The 6,864-nt window shown below is 42.0% G+C and overlaps 1 protein-coding gene across 2 annotated transcripts in view; it reads right to left on the bottom strand.

Annotated features, from left to right (window-relative positions):
* Nucleotides 1-5,105, bottom strand: part of emp2 (epithelial membrane protein 2) — a 10,255-nt gene extending 5,150 nt beyond the window's left edge. The window contains exon 1 of one of the 2 annotated variants that reach the window (XM_020597869.1): nucleotides 4,875-5,105. The gene's annotated coding sequence lies outside the window, so the exon portion shown is untranslated. The other variant, XM_020597870.1, reaches the window with a different exon arrangement.
* Nucleotides 5,106-6,864: the final 1,759 nt, after the last annotated feature.

Below are 6,864 nucleotides of genomic sequence, written 5' to 3'. Positions count from 1 at the left end.
GTGGTCCGAGAAATCAGCCCCCCCCGTTTGAAAAGGGGGGGGGGGGGCAAAACTTGACAAAGCTATACATGAGTGTGACACTGGTGGAAATGAAACTGATCTGGTGTAAATATGAAATGGTCTTAACATAATCAACATGCATCAGTGCCAGTCTATGGGGGCATGGTTATACTAAATGTATATGGTGGTTCATATACCATGTTTTTACATATGACACTGTAGCCTATCCCAGCTGACACTGGGCGAGAGACAGAGTACACCCTGGTCATTTATAATATATCACAGTCTCACCGGCGGCCAATCAGACTTCAGGTTTGACCTCAGTGAACAATGACAGCAGAGAAAGAAGAGGACAAAATGAACACGCAAACAAAGGCGAGAACTATTTAATTCACCACATTCAGCATGTATACACACTATTGTCGTTGCACGCCTTCTCTAGCTTTCTCATTAAAAAATGAAAGTAAACTTTGTAGGAGCAAACTGTATGTATGAATGAATAACTAAATCCTTTCTCTATTATTTTGATTTAATTGAACAAAAATAACAGTACTATACAATACAACAATACACACACACACACGGCCCCTGCAGTGATACATAGACTCACATTCATTTCCAGGACTTATCCTAACCTTAACCAAAGCCGACACATGTGACTTCCAGTCCCCGCAAGTATATATAAACAAGGCCACACAGCGCTCATATGAAAAGAAAAGAGAATGAAATATACAAAAGCTGCACAGACCTGAGTTTCAGATTATTTTTCTGTGTGAAAGCCACTGGACACATAAAGATTGCAAAGGAGAGCTTCTACTTTGTAGGAAAAAAGTAAACAAGCCAAACAAGAAGCAGTGTTGCGCCACAAGCTGTGTCCTTTTGTTGTAAGCATATCATGCTGTGTTGTGTTGGTACTCAATGAGACAGTTCTCCTTTGGTTTAGACTTTAGGAATCTATGATACATGGTTAACAGGGTAGAAATACAAAAGCTACATAACAATACTGTCGTCTTGTGTAATCATACAGGCTCACATGACAAACACAAATGCACACACACTATCAAATGACTGGCGAGGACAAATGGCACAAATGCTGCAATTCCTCCTGAGGCTGGGGGCTCAGTGCAAGTGTATGTGTGTGTGTGTGTGTCCCGACTGATTCCATTGCCTGGTGGAAAATGCTGACTTTTAATCTTTTCTTTTTTTTTTACTTTTTAAATAAAATACAAAGCCACAGAGTGAACTTGGCCTCTGCGTCTCACTCCCCCATCTCTCTCACTGTCCCACTCTCTCTGTAGCCGTAGCCCTCTCTTTTTCAGCTTTTGGCAATGGAAAAACTGCTTGTGGAAAAGAAGAGGCGAGAATGCTTCCAGCAGATCCCTCTGGGCCCTTATGAGGTCGTGTAGTTGACACTGAAACGCAACATTTCCTGCCTTCCAAACCTTCATTTTGAAATACTTGGTTTCACTCCTCACCCCTGAAATCTTCAAATATTTGTGTGGTGGACCATGACTGGCTGTAAGGTTTGTGTGGATTCTATCTGTCTGTGTATGTTTAAAACTCAGACACCTGCTCCCATCAGCAGAGGAATGTTACACCAGCCAGAACAGTGGAGGGCTGATATTTATGGGGTATAAAAATAAGAAAAACACATTTTTGAGTGAAGGGGGTCTTTAAATTAAGGCTCAAGAGAGGTCAAGAATGAATCCTCTTTAGGCATTACACTAATTTGTTAGGTTAGACATTTAGATGTGATGTTTAAGTTTAAGGGGAGGGGGGGACTGTGCACACATAAGGATGTGTGTGCGAGGCAGTTTGTGTATACACTAACAATAGTCAAGCTAAGGCTTATTTTTAGAAAAACGAAAAGAAAAGGCACATCTACCCTGGAATGAAGCCAGTGACCAAGCAAAGCTTTGTTTAAATAAAGCCCTCGAAGCCCTGTAGACACACACACGTGCACAAATGAGAGAGTTTGCTTTTGGCAGGTAAGAGTAGTCATCTAATAGGCTGTGAAGCAAGTATAGAATTATAAATAAAGATTTCCCAGTGTGAAAGCTATAATCCTTTACACTATAGAATTACAGGAGGGCTTTTATAGACAAGAACCATGGCTGCAGTTACGCTCTGGCTGGGTGTGAGACGAGAAGCAAAACTGGACAAAACATGCTGTCGGTACCACTGACAGTCTGGCCCGCGGGTGTCACCACAGCTTTCCTCTGACTGAATTTCATAGACACAACCGATATCAAGCTCAAATGCATGATAGTTTGTGTTTGTGAGGTTCTGCAGTTTAATATCACAGCTGTGACTTGATGCTGACTTTATCATGCTATCGTTGTACAGTTTGCGTGATGACTGGACTGAGGTAAAAACCTCAACAAGGATTTGTTCCCATAACATCGCAGCCAGTGAGAGCAGCTGAGGAAATACACAGTGCAGCAACTGAAGTTGACTATTCCAGTTCAGATCACAGTCCAAACCATTATCACTTTATTTATCTGGACTCTAATTAAAATAAAGTCAGTTATTGTTTCTGTAAAAAACTGAATTGGACAGCTAGAGTATCCATTTGAAGAAAACATGACATTTACAACCACAAACTTACACATAGTGGCTACAGGTGCAAGTTAAACCGAAATTCCACATACGGAGGTTTGACTACGATGGAAACAAATGATGTATTCACAGCTCAAACTGACAACAACACTGTTGTTACCAGCTGAATTCTTGGTAAAGGTCATGAGACTGTTTTATTACCAACACAAACCAAATAACTTGACATTTCCTTGATCTTTTACCATAACCCCAAACTCTGCGCCTCTGCCTTCATACACAAAAAGACCAGAAGCCCTGAGGACTGGACATCAAATATTGTATTTGTGTCGAGTTTTGCTGAAACCCAGGAGAGAAGGGAGAGTTCACCCGGCACACACTGTTCTGTTGCCAAAGCAGGTGTGTGTGTACATGCCTCATTCAGGAATCTGGAGCCTAAAAACATGGATAAATGCACACACAGACACACAACTGTTTTCCTGCTGGGTTTAGACTTCCCTCTGACAAATAATCCGTTTATGTTGGACACTGACATGGTTTTTAGGGTTGTGTGTGTGTGTGTGTGTGTGTGTGTGTGTGTGTGTCTGACACAGCAGAGCGAGTGGAGAACACCTGACAGACACCTCCAGCTTCATCTGTTTATCACCCCCATTCCACTCTGTCACCTCAAACTTGTTTGTTTTTTTCTGTCAGCACATTTTAAATCGCACTAATCCCCCAACTAATCCTCCTCCTATTGAATATCAGTCACCTCTCTCCTGCTGCATTCAGCATGACTGATAATACCTTCAAATTAATATACAAAAGCAGTACAAGTAGCAAGGCAACTGGATGAAACACACTCGAGGTACTCGCTAGTTCTTGCTTCATCACTCTTCTGAGATTCAGATGCTATCATCACTGTAAATTACCTTCCTACAGTAGGACCTGTCTAAAAGTATAATGCAGCATCCGCTGCACCGCCAAGCCTATTTCCTGTCATGGCTATTATTATATTTGAATGAACAGTAAAAAGCTACAAGTTTATACTTTCATTCATTTACTCACACAGCTGTTCATTCATCCATCCATTCATTCAGTTCCCTTCATGCCTAACATCACTTGTGACAGCGATGTGACAGCGGACAGTTCCATTTTATAAAGCATTTGTGTCACTCTTTTCTTTTAACACTTGATGTAATGCTAGGTTTTCATTTCTAGTTTATACAAAGTTTCTCCTAGGCATCAGAAAAACAACATGTGTGACAGCTGTGTTAAGTTGGAGCAGGTTGCATTTTCAGTTCAGCACCAGTTTCCTACAGCATGTTCAAAGGAATGTGGTTTGTTGTGTGTTTGTAACCAAGTCTTCCTGTTCCATGACATTTAATCTCTCCATGGGTTTCCACAGACTTCATTCTCCCTCAAATTCCATCCAAACATTGTCTGATGAGGATGACTCTCCGCCTCTGTAGCTCAATCTGAAAAAATCTTCTTGAAAACCTGTTTTTGTTGCTTTCAGCCACGCGCGGGCGTCGCCAATGGAGGCGGACTGTATCAGACTGTAATCAAAAGTCTCATCAAAACTAAAAACCTAAACTCAGTCCACAATGCAAGATCGGGGTCAAGGTATTCAGTCTTACCTGATTTACACCGACGATCTGATTCTGTTTAGGTTTAATAGCGCATCATGAAACGAATCCAAAATGAACAGACTGCGCAAACAAGCAATTTTCCAGAAATGTTCTAGAAAGCGATATCAAGGCAAGAGTCCACGGGAATATGATTTGAATTAAATGTTAGCATATGGATCAGGGCACGTTAAGTTCAGCTAAACGTCTAATGGGGAGTATAGAAGATATGAGGAAACGGAAACTTTCCCTCAGTCCACTGGAAAAAAATAACCGTTACGCGTTGCCTCGTAACGCACTAACACTTATCCACTGCACTCACGAAAGTGTCAGTAACACACACGGACACACACGGACACACACGGTCAGTGTGGCTGACAACGCCCCTTTCATTCCCAACGTCCGAAGAAGTTATGATCAGTGTACAAATACGCACAGGGGCACGGCAGCAAGAGCGCAAACAAAGTATTCTATAAACCATCTAATAAAAGGTCCTAAGTTTGTATCCAGAGGTCACGGACTATTTCAAGAATGTTCCTGCTCGCTAACATAAAATAAACACAAAAAAAAAATAAAAACAACGCACCATAAAACCACTTAAAGTCTATTATGAGGGTATCAGTATTATATTAAATACACTTTTCACTGCCTCACTGGCTTTGAATCCCATATAAAAACAATATCCAAACGGAAAATACTAAGTTTACTCACCGAGTTTGGACCGAGAAGGAGGCTGTGGATCCAGACGTGACTGTGTCTGTGTGAAGAGGAAACTTATGGGATACTAAAGCAGGAAAGTAGCTGTCGCAAGAAAACAAGGTCCCAAAGTGACAAAACGGCAGCAGGAGAGCTGACTACAGCAGGAGAGCGGCGGCAAAGCCAAGGCTGGCAGCGCACGATCACTGGCCCCAGAAAGCTGAAGCTGGGTGTGGTTTGGGATTTAATACGAACACAAAAGGTGTGTGTGTGTGTGTGCGTGTGTGTGTGTGTGCATGTCTTGTGGACCAGTTCTAGTTAGAAACCACTGTGAGCACATGTTGGCCAGGCCTCACACCTTCTAAAGCTATTAGAGGCTTGAGATTAACTTTTAGGTTTAAGGTTAGAATTGGGTTTAGGGTAGGATTAAGATAAGTGGAAAGGCATTCTGTCAGCGTGTGGGCTTTTAGGCATGAAAAAATTGTCTAGAGGTTTGTGTGTGTGTGTGTGTGGGGGGGGGTCTATAAAAAGTCATTAGGACAGAAGTTGAAAAGTCTCTTTCCTCACATGGCAGACACACTGAAAAGGAGAACAGACAGCAAATGGCAGAGGGCACAGATGGTGAGGGAGACAAAGGGAAATTAAAAAGATAAAGGGGGGGGGGGGAAAGGCATGATCAAGTTCTGAATGTGGTAAGGAGAAGAGTAATGAGTAATGAGGGAGGGAATGTAGAGCAATAAATATGAGCAGGGTTTGTGCATATTTCACTCACACTCCCTTTTGCATATTTGTCACCAGTTCTCTGACTATTTGCTTTACACCAGTGTTACTTTACATACTGGTTTGCTACTCAGCTCTTTTTTTGCAGCTTCATTAATGTCTCAGGTCTGTTGTAGTCACTTTAGTCACTGCATTTGTATAACCCATGGCTCTTCTATTTGTGTTTTATCCTGTTCTTATTCACCTGGGAATGCTCCTCTTTTAAAGCTGTTTTGGCCCAAAACAGAATGAGCAGCACTGGGAGGTCAGTTTGGATTTGCTGATAATAAAGGTTCAGTTGAAAACACTTCACCTCTTGGAGGCCACGTGGATGACGTCTACATCTAGAACAAAAAAGTCTTTGTGAGAAGTTCTACCTTCCTTGTCAAACATGATTTCATTTAGTCAGAGAGAGCTTGAGTGCTGCAGATCATTCTGCCTCTCTGCCCGTTAAAGGTGGCCAACATGAAAGTTCACCCCTAAATAATAATTTCACCCGTTTCCAATAGCTGTGAAAATTATTGCAATGTGTTTTACACCCTGTTATTGAGCACACAGCCTGTCTAGTTTGTAATGTTTCGCTGTTTTCCCTGCAGGAATCTGATGAATGGTAGGGGCTTGGCGTCATTCTGTGTGGTCAGACTTTTCAAAACGAGGGCAGAGTAACTTCGATGCCAGCTCCATCAGTCCACTGCTAACGAGTCAGTAATTCTCCAGTTGTTTCAGATAATGCTTGTATTAATTTATGGTGTAAAAAAGCCTATGTTTACACAAAGCTACACCCATCTCTAAAGGCATATCAGCTTCGGGGCTGAGTCGACAACTCTCCCATCAAGATGTGCCATTTGCAAATAACTGATAACTGAAAAATCAACACTTATCTGACTCTTAGGTAATTATGGAACATGGAAAGTTTGCCCTGACCAGTTTTTATAGCCGAGTAAATTACAGACCTCACAATGAAGCTCTTTGTCTTCTGTGCTCAGTAGTCCAAGCTCACCACTGCAACGGGATGGGATTCTTCTGTGGGGTCATACGGAGATGGTTAGTTACAACTGGCATGAGGTCACGAAGAGAGCATTGTCAAGGCTTATGCAATGTGTAATTCTTTGCCTTTTCCTGCCAGCCACAAGATGGGACTGACGCTACTGTGCACATGAGCATGAATGTCAACAGGTTGGCAGTAAAAGTTTAAAATCTTTACAGTTGACATGAAGTGAGAGTGGCATGGGCCAGCAAGATGGAT

The sequence above is a fragment of the Monopterus albus genome, unplaced genomic scaffold (genome assembly GCF_001952655.1).
Source record: "Monopterus albus unplaced genomic scaffold, M_albus_1.0 scaffold35.1, whole genome shotgun sequence".
Classification (NCBI taxonomy): domain Eukaryota; kingdom Metazoa; phylum Chordata; class Actinopteri; order Synbranchiformes; family Synbranchidae; genus Monopterus; species Monopterus albus.
This window is presented reverse-complemented; position numbering and strand designations above follow the sequence as displayed.